Source organism: Pongo abelii, chromosome 7 (genome assembly GCF_028885655.2).
Source record: "Pongo abelii isolate AG06213 chromosome 7, NHGRI_mPonAbe1-v2.0_pri, whole genome shotgun sequence".
NCBI lineage: Eukaryota > Metazoa > Chordata > Mammalia > Primates > Hominidae > Pongo > Pongo abelii.
Window position 1 is genome coordinate 84,596,090 of NC_071992.2, and position 15,605 is coordinate 84,611,694.

Below are 15,605 nucleotides of genomic sequence, written 5' to 3' on the forward strand. Positions count from 1 at the left end.
CACACTGTTTTCTGGGCTAGGGCTGCCTCCCATCATGGTTCTGCATGTCCAAATTCCACCCATCCTTGAAAAGAAAGACTCAAGCCTCATTACCTCCATGGAACTTTCTTTTCCTAACTCTTCCAACCATCAATAATCTCTCTCTCATCTGTGCTCTTTTTCCACTTAAAATCTTGTCATATAATTTTAGCTCTTAATTATGTACAATTTTGCATTTATTCTTATTCTCATCATTTTTTTAAATTGCCTTCTCTCTCTTATATTTTGAGAAACAGTAAGACAAGTTGAGTTTTGAGCCTCTGCATCTATCAAGCATAGCTTCAAGGTGGTAGAGCCAGTACATCCTAAAGGCCTTCATTACACATTCACAGTTAGAATGATCAAGGACTACTGGGATAGAACATTATATTTTAGTCATTGAGAATTTTAGGAAACTAATCAGCAGCACATTCACAACTAACCCGGGCATTCTTTTGACAATGTGGAAGGCACTATCTCATGCACTGATTCTCTGGCTCGGATTTTTTGTTTCCATCTTCTGCCCACATCACTCTCCAGGGCTGCATTTGCGCCAGCTGGATTCCATCCAGAAACAGATTCAAATAGACAATAGGCCAACTAGAATTCCCATCTTCCTTGATTAGATGTGAAATTGTATAGCTGGGTGTCACTCACATGCCAGCCACTCAGGATTCTATGTTATCAATTAATTTCTCTTGAGAGCTGAACTGAGGAGATTGTGACAATTCTGTTTTCAAGGACCTGTAAAATAACAGCTAGACCAGATTTTTATGGATAGTGCTAGATATATAGGCCTGTCCACTATCTGCCACATAGTATAAATTAAAACACCCTGTTAATTTCATAGTAAATCGTATTGGGTTTTTTTTTTTCTGCAGTGTGAATGGATTGTAAAAATTTTGTCTGGGAATGGCATCCTCATTTGTTGGACAATTAGCAACTGAGGTAAAAGGTTTTAAATTACTTAGAAGAAAGAAGAAATTTTTGCACACTGTCAAAACTACTGAATCTTATTTGTTGTTGTTGCTTCAATAACTTAGAATTTGCAGTGGATTTTCCAGGAAAGGATATCATAGAAACACAGAATGTTGGAGGCATACCTCCAACAATCTAAGCTAAATCTAAGCAGAATGTTGGAGGCATACCTTAGAGATCATCTAAGCAGAATCTCTCATTTTACATCTGAGGAAACAGAGGACTGGGTTTGTTGGGAGACCTGCCTAAAATCACAAAGCTCATTCTTACAAGGCAGAGTTCTAAACTCAGGCTTTATCTTTTTAAAAAGTACGAGTCAGTAAATTCTACCAGGATGAAAATGAGTTCATGTGTCCACTTTACATCAGGACCCAACAAGGAAAAGAGATGAGTCCAGCTCCCTTTTCGACCATGAACTTTCTTGCTGAGGGCTACCGTGAGTAATCAGGCAGTGTAAGTGATGATTGGGACTGGAACAAATACAAGAAAAAGCTTTTTTTTTCAGATGTACTCCTTATGGAAAATCTGTTCTAATTGAGATCACCAAGCACTGTTGCTATGGATGATCTGTGCAAATATGCAGCTTTATCATAGAGAAACTTCTTTGTAAAAGCATTTTTTAACATATGCTTAAAGAATACACTATCCACTGTTGACCATTTGCCTAAGTTTAAACACCTGAGTGAGGTAATTAGTGCTAGAACTCATGTCTTCTGGATCCCACTTCACTGCCCAATACTTCAAATGATTTCAAATATACCATATTTTGTCAATATTAGGGCTACCTATTGCATTAGAACAGTTGAACTGTCCCCTTAGTAATGTCACCTTACTGGGAAATAAACATTTGAATACTTCCTCAGGTACTGGAACTTTCCCAAGAGAAGTATATAAGCAATATTCTTCATAGCTTAATAAATTACATGACTGTATATGCAATTATGCATCTATATAATTTGCATTTGAAACTGATTTATTTGTAAAAGAAGTAGCAGTATTCATTAATAGATTATAAATGTATTTCCTAGTCATAACTTCCATTTTTTATTTTGTACTATAAGGAATAACAATTTAATAACTCAAAATAAAAAGATTAATTTAGAATATCCTAAGTATGATTTTGACTTTTTAAAAAAGTTTTGTTTTTAAGACATGTTCTAGATTTCCTTTTTGATGTTGTAAGTATCTCAAGAAAGCCATTATGATTTCCAGAGCAATGAAAGAAATATGTCATAGGAAAAAGAGCATTTTCGTTCATATTTTTAGGTTATTGGTCATACTTCAATCCACTGGAAAATGTAATTGCAAATCTGGTTAGAATTATAAAAATATCAGGCTTACCAGTATTACAACTTCTTATGAAAGTGTGAATTCTGTTGAGAATGTGAAGATAAAGTGGCAGAATAATTATCTTTTTTTATAGCTAAACTTTATAATAGTGAATGCTGTTGAAAAAGGGATTCTATGAAAGTTATTTTTTGATCCATAAGAATACTTTGTTCATACTATTTTCCTTTTCTTAAATTTCCAATTTTTATTTTAAGTTTAGGGATACATGAGCAGGTTGTGCAGGTTTGTTCCATAGGTAAATGTGTGCCATGGTGGTTTGCTGCACAGATCACCCCATCACCCAGGTATTAAGCCAAGCTTCCATTAGCTATTCTTCCTGATGCTTTTCCTCCTCCCAACCACTCACCGTATGACAGGCCCCAGTGTGTGTTGCTCCCTGCCATTGTGTCCATGTGTTCTCATCATTCAGCTCCCACTTATAAGTGAGAACATGCGGTATTTGGTTTTCTCTTCCTGAGTTAGTTTGCTAAGGATAATGGCCTCCAGCTCCATCCATGTCCCCTGCAAAGGACATGATCTCTTTCTTTTTTATATTTATACTATTTTCAGCTAAGCCTATACATTAGACACTTCTATAAAACAATGCTTCCCTATTTCCTATTTGTATCTCAGTTGTTGTTTATAATGAAAATAAGGTATGCCATTTTCACTACTCAAAGAAAAGACCAGAAGAAATAAAGCTGAGCTCTTAACTAAACTCTTAACAGCTGTATTCTTGATCTTCCATCGAGTAGCAACTGCTCTTTAGTTTCTATCACCTTGCCTCAAACATGCTTATAACTTCCACCAAAAAGACCACATAAAATGGCAAACTGTTGAAATGAGAAAGAGCACCAACAAAAGATGTAAGTCCTTGCAGGAGGAATGCAACTCAAAAAGGATGACACAGAGGGTGAGGGCATCAGTCTCTTTTGCTCTCACCACTGAGAAAAATTTGGCACTAAAGCTGGCTAGATAATGGGCTCTCTTCGTTTGCACTCTACTAACATTTGTAAATCCTCTGAAGTTTTAAGTAATTTGATTTTCCCCATAGTTTATGAAATATACAACCTTTAATTTTATATAACAATTTATACTTTTCAACATGCCTTTAAACATTTCATTTAGTTTTGACAACCTTATGGATCATGCTACATAACTAAGTACTTGTGCCCATTTTAAAGAAATAGAAACAGAGGCACATCTTAGGTGACACATACTGAAATATTAATGTATAGTGGTATAAGATCATGATGTGTGCAGTTTACTGTCAATAGTTCAAGAGAGGAATATATATATATACATAATTTTATAAAATCTCTGTTTGTATATATATAAAGAGAGGGGCGGGGGGGGAATGAAATTGATAAGGCAAGACATTGGGGCAAGTTGTTAACCATAAATGAATATGGGTAACTGGTATGTAAGTGTCCTTTCTACTATTTTTCCAACTTTTCTGTAAGTTTGAAATTATTTTCAAATACAAATTTTTAAAAATTAATTAAGGAAAATTAAGTAATTTGTATAAATAAACAGCTGATTAGAGGCAAAGTGAACAACTAGGATCCAGGTCTCCTAACTATAATCTATTTCTGTAAACTGAAAGTAATTTCCACTTAAATTATAGTCAGCTCTTCATATCCACAGTTCCACATCAGTGGATTAAACCAACCTTGGATAGAAAAACTATTCAGGGGAAAAAATACAACAATAAAAAAATACAAATTTTAGAATACAGTATATTATATTTACATAGCACTTACCTTACATTGGGTATTATAAGTAATCTAGAGAGGATTTAAAGTATATCGGAAGATGTGTGTAGATTATATGCAAATATTATGTCATTATATATCAGGGACTTGAGCATCCCTGATTTTGGTATCTTGCAGTGGGGCTCTGGAATCAATTCTCCAGGGAGACCAAGGGAGCGAGGGAGACTGTATTTATAATCACAACCATATGTTTTGCCAGTCAGTCATCAATAATCAGTACCATAGCTCAGGAGAAACTCATAATGATTTATTAATAACCTTTATTTATACATCATACTACTTATTGCAAACTGTTTTCACTGACCTTATTTTATTTGGTCTTCATAATGCTTCCAATGAAGTGGATTGGACAGGCATTGTGGGACCCATTTTACAGACTAAGAAACAAGCTATGAAGGTTACTTACACCATTAATGTTCACAGCTACTAAACGGCAGAGTTTAGAAGGATGCCAAGAGAGAATACTGGAAAGAGCACTGGTTCTGGAATTTAGGATTTAAATTCCAATATGCCTTCTTAGCATTCTAATGCCTTTTTATACTCCTACTGACCATACCTAAAACTTCTAGGGCTCATATTATATTTCGCAATAGAAAAGCAACGTTCTTGCCGGCACAGTGGCTCACGCCTCACCTGTAGTCCCAGCTAATCGAGAGGCTGAGGCAGGAGGATCACGTGAACCTTAGAGTTCCAGGCTGCAATGAGCTATGATTGTGTCCACTGCAACCCAGCCTGGGCAACAGAGCAAGACCCTGTCCCTAACAAAGCAAAAAACAAAAACATTCTCTTAAAGAACAAAACAAAATGACTGAGAAAGATGTCTGTTTTACTTACTAACATTATATATAACAGTAACAGCTAAGATTTATTAAATACATACTTACCATGTACAAGTAAGTGCTGTACATACATTATCTAATTTAATTTATGCAACATCTCCATGACGTAGAATTCTCCTGGTCCCAGTCTTACAAGCAAGGAAATAGGCTCTGAGAGTTTGACTGACTTGGCCAAGTTTACAGGCTTGCAGGGGCCAAGGTTGGATATGGACCCAGAAATCTGACTCCATACCCACTACCATTAACTAGTCCTTATTCCACATTTTCCTTTTTTTCCTTTAAGCTCAGTTGACTTTTTGACGAATGTCTTTTCCTCATATTTAGTAATTTTTAAATTCTGAAATTAAGATAACCCTTTCTAGAAACATAGTTTATATGGAAAAATATTTGCATGAAAAAATAGACCCTCCTTCTTATTTGCACCCTCTTGAAAGCAGGCACCACATCTTATATGCACCAACAGCAGCTCTGACACACATGGAACATTCAATAAATGTTTGTTAAATGAATGAATAATGTTCAGAGTTCTCTATTAAAAAGTTTTTACATGATCTAAATACTTAAAGACAAGACCTAAAAATTAAGTTGGCTCAATTCACCAAATCTCAACTTTATAGTAAAGCACACAGTTTTGGTCCCAGAAAAACAAATAAATGAAAGCAGAAAACAAATTTCACTTTTAAGAAATTTTTAATTCTGCCCTTGGAAAGTTGAACTGCTCTGTGGATGTTTGAACAAATGTGGCCTTTAACTATCTGGATAACCTTTTTTAGATTATAATCTATAGTCTGCATGACAAAAAGTGATGCCCAGGCTCACTAATGTCTGCATTTCATGATTTTCCTTTTGCTATAACCAGATAGAATTAAAAAAGGGGAAACAGTCAAGCAAGGACCATGGTCTCAGGAAAGGAGGAGAACCACCTCCAGGATATACAGCTTGCCTTCTTCCTCTTCTTCTTCTTCTTCTTCTTCCTCTTCCTCTTCTTCTTCTTCTTGTTCTTCTTCTTCTTGTTTTCTTCCTCCATGGTCTCAGGAAAGGAGGAGAACCACCTCCAGGATATACAGCTTGCTTTCTTCTTCTTCTTCTTCTTCTTCTCCTTCTCCTTCTCCTTCTCCTTCTTCTTCTTCTTCCTCCTCCTCTTCTTCTTCTTCTTCTTCTTCCTCCTCTTCTTCTCCTTCTCCTTCTCCTTCTTCTTCTTCTCCTTCTTCTTCTTCTCCCTCTTCCTCTTCCTCTTCCTCTTCTTATTCTTCTTGTTCTTCTTCTTCTTCTTCTTTTCTTCCTCCTCCTCCTCCTCTTCGAGAGAGGGGTCACACCATGTTGCTCAGTCTGATCTGGAACTCCTGAGCTCAAGCTATTGTCCTGCCTCAGCCTCCTGAGTATCTGGGACTACAGGTGCATGTCACAGCACCCGGCTACAGCCAGCTTTCCAAGGTGCCTGTCACAGCTGCCCTCTGAGCAAGGACTCAGGAAGGGACCAGTTGGAGGGAAGATGGGAGCTCAGGAAAAGTGTCAGGATACACCTTGCAACCTCCTTCTTCTAACCCTTGCTTTCAGCCCTTCCTTTTGTGGTTTCTTCCCACTCCAAAATTTCCCATAATATTTATTTGCATAAATTTTCCCCAAAATAAGAATGACTAGGCATATTGAGAGGGCCACATTTACCTACCACCCTTCCCACTTTAGTAATAGCATCATTGTTCTACCCTGTGCATTCCAGTATAGCACACAGACATCTTAAGTGCAGAACTTAACTTTATTGCAACATAAGGAAATTTCGGGGTAAAAACTGCGTTCGCGAAATCAATCACACATGGGGCTCAGGTTACTCAGCCTGGCATGGTTCAAAGCCTTATAGCAATTCCTCGTAGGCACCGCCTGTTATCACTCCCTTGGCTGTCTGTCACCCTTGCCTCAGGCTCCAGCCTTAGCCTCAGCTTCTTCTTCCTAATGCACCTGCCAGCCCCAGACATGGGTACTTTCCAGATTCTGCAGAATGAGGCTTTTTCCTGTCTAAGTCTCAGCACATCCTTATCAGCATCTCACACAGACTGCAACCTCTGCAGTCGGCTTGTGTCCAGGGTCCTAGTCCCCACCACTGCTTCCTCTTTATACTCTCCGCCCAATGCCTGCTCCTGTGCGTTCCCACACTCCTGCCCTCTGGCATGTGCAGTTTCACATTTGTAATCTATGCCTCTACGTACTTACAAGAAGAGGAGGTGAAAAACTGGATTTGGCACATATTGAATTTCTTGGACCGTGTTCAATTTTTTCTGTGTCTGGAATCCACTGTTTTCTTGCAAAAACTTTCTTAAGATGTCAAACACCAACCCTAACACTCTGAGTTTACCTGCTTGAATGACTGCCTGTCCCTGGGGCTGAAGTCACAACACTCAGGTTATTTTATTATTAATGATTGTCAATCACCATCTTTTTGGGTCCCTGTTGTTTTGCCTTCATATAATTTAATATTTCTATTTAAACACAGAAACTTGGGCAACTGTCAGAGTCACTCCTCAGCTAATGCTCCCTGGAAAGGGCATATGCTTTTTGCTCACTCAAGGCAGATAATACTGAACAAGTGCTTAAGAACGTTCATGCCATAAAAGACTCTCAGAAAAGGAAGGAGAAACTGAATGATACTGAGTCCTTACACATGCAGGACACGGCTATTTCCTTTCAGATTTTGTAATTCCTATACTGGTCATTCTAGTTCTAAGTAAAGAAACGAGGCTTTAAAAAAAAAAAAAAATCACAAACCTGTAGAGCTAGGATTTGGACCCAAGTTAGTTTGTCTCCAAAAATTCATGTGTTCTCTCAAAAGAAAGTTCTATATAAATGCTAAACAGAAAAACCCAGTCATTAATTACATGGAGGCAGTTTACATTTTCCTGCAATTTACACCTTTTTTTTTCCAGACTAATTAAATTTCCTACGCTGGTAAACTGCTTCTTCCCACAGTTTACTAGAGTTTTTGGTAAAGAGCTAAAAGAAGGTTTGCTGTGAAGCTGGCGAGGAAGAGAAGACTGAGATTCCAATAAAAACTTGTTAACTGGCGTGCAACACCGTGCCTATTAAGAGTAGAACAACTCTCCTACAGAATACACAGCCGAAGTCTATACATTGCTTGTTAAGTACTGGCCCAAGTGCTCATGTCTCAGACTTGTCCCTTGGAGCCATGCCCAAGCCAGCCCTGAGAGGGTTGGAACAACTCCCCCGCCCCTGCAGAAAACACTACCGGTTATTTAGAATCTAGGGCATCACAATGAACATGCCTCAGTATTTTCATAAGGTATTACTACTGTTGTTCTGAAAAAGCAAGGCATGTGCGCACTTACTTAATATGTTCTTTGTTGATTTACACGTCCTTGATTTTTAAATAACTTCCAGAAATTCTTAGTAAATGGGAAAAGAATTTCTCAAATAAATATGTTATCTTTTCCTCCAACAGAATGCCAGATCACTTCTTGAAAGATCGTTTCCAGATTCTTCTTCAGTTCAAACTGATTTTCACAAACTTGAATCTGCATGCCATAATTAGGAAGCTACTGTAGGCCAATTTATTCGGTTAATTTGCATCAGTCTAAATAATTTTTCCTGACAGATTACTTCCGTTCTAAGTACCAAGTACTTTTCAATCCTAGTCAGCTTATTGCTAAGGATAAATGATTTCACATTTCTCATAAAGATGCCTGTCATTAAGAATATTAACACAAATTCCTTCCCCTTGAATAGAAATGAGCTGTCATTTTAGCAATGTTGCTGTGTCAGCCTTTCTATTGTCAAACACAACAAATGATGGGAAAATCAATTTACTCTTTAGAATTAGTCAAGTGAGGAATCCTTTGAAGTGGAGGTGCAGAGTTTCGCCTGAATTCTATAATCACGTCACAGCGAGTACTGTATGTATGTTGGTAAAATGTTGTGAAATTTAATGAGGACTATTTGTTGCCATAAGACCTTCCAGACAGAATCTATCTCTGAAAAAGAATTCCCCACTCCTAAAATAGAGGTCTGATGAGCAACAGATGTGGTTTAAATGAACCCTTGTTCAACTGAACCAAGAATATATTGTGATCTGTATGAGGCACAATTCAGAAGAGAGGGGAGATGGCTACAGCACAGCCTCAGTGTTGAGTTTGGTTGTGGGGTTTAAACATATTTATTTATTTCATAAAGTTTCTCTCATAAGGCACAATGCAAATGAGCTTTTAATTAATACAATCTAATGTTTAGAGGATGGTCTTCATGCTGTTTATAAAACAAGTTACATTTTTATTTTGTAGTCTAAGAACGTGTGTCGAAAAGCATGTCAGTGAGCAGCCATAACCTTCAGAGTGATCTGTGTCCTGGCAATGATTTGTAAGTCCCACAACTCAGTTTCTCCACCCATAAAGAGAAGATTAGATCGTTGCTCAAGAATGACAACTATTTAATATTTGGAAATGACTAAATAATGAAGTGCCTGGATTCTATAGAAATGCCGAGGAGAAAAGAAGATTAATTTCAAACCGAAGTCTAGTGCAAACATGACCTTCCTATTGTAAATCTCATGAATAGGAAAAGAAATAACATCTAAAGCTTTGTTTCTAGGGCTGAGACTCTGGAAATATATTAATTTTAGGTTGTTTCTGATGGCAAAAAAAAAGATCTGTTTATTACAATCTCTTGCCTGTGGAGATGAGAAAAAATTCTTCCTGCTACATTTTACTGAAATAATGCAGTTAGCAAAGATTTAAATGACAAGAATAGAAGGGTCATCTTTTTGTCCGTTTGCCTCTAGGCAGGACTATAGTTAAGCCATCTCAGGAAAGAGAAGAGTGCTATTGCTCCCAAAACTCTCCAGGTGAGAATGATAAAAATTAAAAAGAGCAAGTGAGAAAACTCAGGGGCCCTGAAATTAATAAAGGTCAGTTCCAGCTCACATCGTTTCAGTTAAAATTTATTTCTATTTGGAAATAGCCTAACAGCAAAACTCCAACGGATGGGCTGTTTGGCACTAGTTCTCGGTGAAAATTCCATTTAGTATTACTACTAATGTCTGATCTTTTTTTATTCACCTCCTCTTCACCCTGTTGGTGAGGGAGGGAGTCCATCCTAGGGATCTGGGGATGGCCAAATACACGGCACACAACAGTGGACAGATGAGAGCAACAGCAGCGTAAGAGTCACATAAACTCACAGCCCACAGAAGGAGGATAACACATACCATGCAGGGCACACGGGGGTTGCACCGGGAACAGAGTGGACAAGCAGAGGCTGCTGCAGGAGGCAGTAGTAACAAGAGAATGCGGTGCCCTCAGGCTCCCTGGGGAAGGTGTAATTGGCTTGTTTGAATAATTGTGTGGGCTGGTAAGGAAGTAAAACCCATTAGGTTGAAGACCTGGTGGAGTGAGGCTGGCCCAGCTGACAGAGGAATGAGCCAGGTGGACATCCTTTCTTGCTGGAGGCGACATATCTATGAAAGCAGGGGAGCTCACAGTTAGGCCTTGGGGGGTCCCAGTGAGGCTCCAAGATAATAAATACCAAGGTAACACGTGAGATTTTAGGCCTTACAAGCCGATCCTTACAAACTATACCGACTTATATGAGACTCATGTTCCTTTGACCACGCCTGATCTCTCTAAGGTCTTTTCCACACCTATTTTGTCTCACAGGAAAAGAGCCACTTTTGACTAGATTGATAAAATAGGAGTTTAAGCAATTTTTCTAGCTGGAGGACTCTCAGGCCAAGACCATGTAATTAGCTAAATGACTCATGCAGAAGTATCCTACACTCCTCCCTTTGGTTTGAATGAAAAGAGTAGGAGAGCCCTAAATCATCCAGACAAATTACATCTTTAACTCTTTACTTAATTTTAGTCTGTCACAAGGTAAATGTTGACAAACTTTAGACTTATAGCCAGACGGCTAAAAAAAAAAAAAAAAAAAAAAAAGTCTAGCTTGCCATTGTGGCTGTATTTCTGCCTTCCATTTTTCTTTTTTTCTCTTTTTTTTGTTTTTTGTTTTTTGTTTTTTGAGACAGAGTCTTGCTCTGTTGCCCAGGCTGGAGTGCAGGGGGGCGATCTCGGCTCACTGCAAGCTCCACCTCCCGAGTTCATGCCATTCTCCTGCCTCAGCCTCCCGAGTAGCTGGGACTACAGGTGCCCGCCACCACGCCCAGCTAATTTTTTGTATTTTTAGTAGAGACGGAGTTTCACCATGTTAGCCAGGATGGTCTCCATCTCCTGACCTTGTGATCAGGAGCATGAGCCACCGCGCCCGGCCCCCGCCTTCCATTTTTTAAGAATACTGTCGGGACACACACGCAGGTCAGGGAAATGTAGATTCTCTCATTTCCCCTGGTTTTTAGCAAATGTCCTTTATATAAAAGACAAAACTTGAGATGTTCAGGCTCTGTCTGAAACTACTGGCCTCTTGCATCCTTTAGATAAAGGACATTTGAAGTTAATGCTGGGCCTATTGTCCTTAGTTATACCACGTTGGACAAGGCATTCTATCTTCTGGATCCCAAATTCCATACTTTCCTTTTCTTTTTTTTTTTTTTTTTTTTGAGACAGGGTCTCACTGTGTTGCCCAGGCTGGAATGCAGTGGCACAATCTGGGCTCACTGCAACCTCTGCCCCCCAGGCTCAAGTGATCCTCCCACCTCAGCCTCCCAAGTAGCTGGGACTAGAGGTATGTGCCACCATACCTGGCTAATTTTTTTATTTTTTGCAGAGACGGGATTTCATCATGTTGTCCATGCTAGTCTCCAACTTCTGGGCTCAAGCGATCCACCCGCCTTGGCCTCCAAAGCGCTGGCATTATAGGCGTGAGCCACCATGCATTGCTATACTCTTTAATGAGGAAGTTAAACAAGAGTTTTAAAATATTTTTTTTTAGCAACAAAACCATTGTCTCAAAGTCTAAAGTCACTCTATAAAACAGATGGAAATAATATTTCTTCTTTTGAATCCAACTGAGTAAAGTCCAAGCCAGATTGCCTGGCCTCCCTCACATTCGTCCCCTTCCCACACACTGCCAAGGTTCCTGAAGTACCCCTTGAAAGCCTAAAGCTTCTTGGAACCCAGTTTGAAAACCACCAGATGAGATAATATCTCAGGTTTCTTCCAGCTTTCAGTAGAATAGAAAAATCATTGACTACGGAGTCAGACCTAGATTCAAATCCTAGTTCTGTCACTTTCTAAGCTGTATGACCAGACTCAATTTACCCATCTGTAAAACGAAAATAAAAATAGTTCTGCTAGGTTAAAAAGACATGTAAAGCATCTAGGCCAGTTCCCGAAACCCAGGAAGGATTCGTAAATAATAGCTATAATAAAGGTTATGGTCCTCACCTGAGCATAACAAAATGAGAGATGATCCTACCCTTGAACTACAAATTTGCAGTAAGATCGCTGTCATTCCTGAAGCCGAATCCTCAGGAACTTGAGGCCAAAATTCTTTAAAACCTGAATTGGTTTTGATTGTTCCAAATTAGTGGAGGGGGAAAATTCTTCTAATTCACTGAACAATCTGTATGCGTGGAGAGCATGTACTGCGTAGACACACCCCAAGTCTCTTAAATGACACCACGGTCGATCCAACTAGCACAGGTGGAATTTGAAGCATGTTACTTTTACCAAAAAATAACAGGGGAAATGTAATTAAGAACACTTTAATACAAAGCCACAAGAAATTCAGTATCTGACAGCTCATGTTCTATATTTCATCCCATATCATAAAACAATTCACCAGAGAGCAGTTGTTCATCTGCTGAGCTGCTGTTGTGATAGCACATATTATTTCAATAGTGGAGGAGTTCCTCCATAAAATCAGTCCCAGAAGCCAGTGATGTCTGAAAAATCTCACCTTTGGAGAATTGTCCTGGCATTCTGTAAAGGAAGTTCCACTTACAGGTCCTCTAATGTGCAGTAGCAAAGGATCAACAGATGCCAACATTCTTGTTCGCCTCATGAACTTACGTCCTAAAGTAAGCTGACTTGAGTGAAGTTTAGAGGCTCCCCTTCAAGTTTTAGAAAAGCTTTCTTTTTTAACTTATGCAAATTTACACACCCTCATGAACCTATTGCATATATCCGACAACCATCCATATTTTAGTACCACGTGGTGGCTCTCACCTATGCCCATATAGCTGGAGACAATGCAGGTAAGATCTGCTCAGCTGTCAGTTTCGTTCAATGAATACTCACTAAGCACCTGCTTTATGCAGGGCCCCGTCCTGGGCCACCAGGGAGAACAACGCAAGGTTCCAAACCTATGGAGACAGACAACGCATGCGGAATGACAACAGAGAAGCAGAGTCACAGGGAGAAAAGAGGGGAAATTGGGGAAGGCTTTTGTGGGGGAGGCGGGATTTGAACTGAGCCTTGAAGGAAGTGGGTGTGAGGATGGGGGTATGAGTAAAGATGGGAAATGGAGAATTGAAAGGCCGTCTTTAGAGAATGATTCACATTCTAATGTGCTGGGGAGTAGGTGAGGGGGGAGGACGGGATGGGAAGTGGGAAATTAGTGTGGAGACAGAAATTGTGGGCTTTGAGTGCCAGGATGAGGAATTTCTTTGCGTGTTGGGAAGCAGTGGCAGGCGCAGGACAGGATAATAATAATTTAAAGAAAATATGAGTAGCAAGTTGTGGGAGGGGGGAGGGAAGCTTGGTGCTCAGAATAATCAGAACTTTCTCAGTGGACCCAGGCTCAGTGAAAAGAGCGCTCTGGTTCCGTTTATTGCTCCCACAGAGAGGAGAGGACAGACCCAGAGAGGTTTAAAATCAGAGGGGTCGACAGGGCACAGGGAACTCCTGGCCAACTATCCTTAGGAAAACAAGAGACCAGGAATAAAGAGAACCAGCAGAAGCACCTGGTCTGAGTCTAAGAAACATCAGTGTTTACTAAGCACTTGGTCTCTGGAACGCCTGGCTTTCCAAATACCACATCTTCCCATCCACTCCATCCTGCCACAGGCGGCTACTGTGTCGGGTGCTCAGGGAGCCGGAACCGCATGCCTGGAAACCCTGAGCCCCTGCCCGCCGCCGTCCAAGCCGGCCGGCTGCAGCGCAGTTTGTTTGCCGAGGTTTGCATGCACATATTGAGTTGCCCTTTTTTTTCCCCCAGTCCTTTCAGCCGTGTCCCGAAATTCACCCCTAGTGTAACTTCTGCCTCTGCTCCTCCTCTTCTTGGAACTGCCTTTTGTTTGTCTGGCAGCGTTGGTTCTATGGGGGTGTGTGATGATAATAATACGCGGGCTTATATAACCGTCTTCATCTTGCGAGCACTTCGCAGACCGTCGCTAATGAATCTTGGGGCCGGTGTCGGGCCGGGGCGGCTTGATCGGCAACTAGGAAACCCCAGGCGCAGAGGCCAGGAGCTAGGGCAGCGAGGATCAGAGGCCAGGCCTTCCCGGCTGCCGGCGCTCCTCGGAGGTCAGGGCAGATAAGGAACATGACTCTCCCCCTCCGGAGGAGGAAGGAAGTCCCGCTGCCACCTTATCTCTGCTCCTCTGCCTCCTCCCTGTTCCCAGAGCTTTTTCTCTAGAGAAGATTTTGAAGGCGGCTTTTGTAAGTATCGTGCTCTGCTTTTACTTTAAAAAGAAAGAAGACAAACTTTCCTTCCTGTCCCTGTCCTTTTCGTATTATTTATTCATTATTCATCATATTATTATTCATTAGATTCTCAGATGATGGAAAGTATATTTCTGGCCAAAGTCTTCCACCCAAATTTGGTCCCTTGTAATGATAATAAGAGGGGAAAGAGGTTTCTGTTGATAATTAATTCACTTAACAAAATAGTACCCAGGCGAGGTGCTGAAATTGGCCACTTTCACAGCATTCTGGTGATGTCTGGCTGTTGATACACACCACACACACACACACAACACTACACACACACACACACACACCCCTTTTTGCCCTTAAGAGGAGCCCTAGTTAGTCACCTGGCTTGTTAGACAAGGAGAAATGATGCCACTTCGGTCTTCAGTTTCTCTGCCTTGGGTACTCACAATTTCAATCCGTTGTAATTGTTGAAAGTTTCTTTTCACACTACGAAATAAATCCTATCTTTCAGTGCAGGCTTGAAACTTGCACTGGCTTGGATAAACTGTACAAAACACTGTAGCTATAGTGGACATGTGAAATTTTATTAAATTTTTCACTGCATAACTGAAGGTTCTAATATTAAAGAAACATGGACACTAACTCTTTAAGCACAGGCAAAACTCAAAGCCCTGTTATCAAACTATGTGTCTGTAAAGAGTGCTGAATTAACAGAGTACCCTTCTCAGAGATTATGCTCACTGCTTTGAGAAACTGCTTTTCAAGAAGAGGTGAATTTAAAACTCTAGAATAACGTGAAGAAAGATACAACTTCTGAATACTTAGCAACTATGACTTGCTATTTGAACAAACCAAAAAACAAAGGGTCTATTTTGGGCAATTGTACAATCTGCATTTATAAAACCACGATTATAACTTGGTATGCTATGAGATACAGAGATTTATTGTTTTAATAAGATTTCAGGTAAGAAAACTAAGAACTATAAATTGGTAGTAATGTAGAAAAGCAAGGCCTCTCACTTTTAATGCTGTAAGTGCTGTGATTCATTCATAAGGCTTTATCATCTTTACCTCTAGATAAATGGATGTGAAAACCATGTATAGTATGTATG

At 39.9% G+C, this 15,605-nt stretch overlaps 1 protein-coding gene across 14 annotated transcripts in view; it reads left to right on the forward strand.

The window, feature by feature from the left end:
• Positions 1–15,605, forward strand: part of SULF1 (sulfatase 1) — a 191,405-nt gene that overhangs the window by 11,805 nt on the left and 163,995 nt on the right. For 4 of the 14 annotated variants that reach the window (XM_009243851.4, XM_063726670.1, XM_009243855.4 and 1 more), the window contains exon 1: positions 13,973–14,496. The exons of 6 other annotated variants lie outside the window; for them this stretch is intronic. The gene's annotated coding sequence lies outside the window, so the exon portion shown is untranslated. Of the gene's footprint in view, positions 1–13,966; positions 14,497–15,605 lie in introns of those variants that run through there. 4 more of the 14 variants (XM_002819161.6, XM_063726672.1, XM_063726671.1 and 1 more) reach the window with 4 other exon arrangements.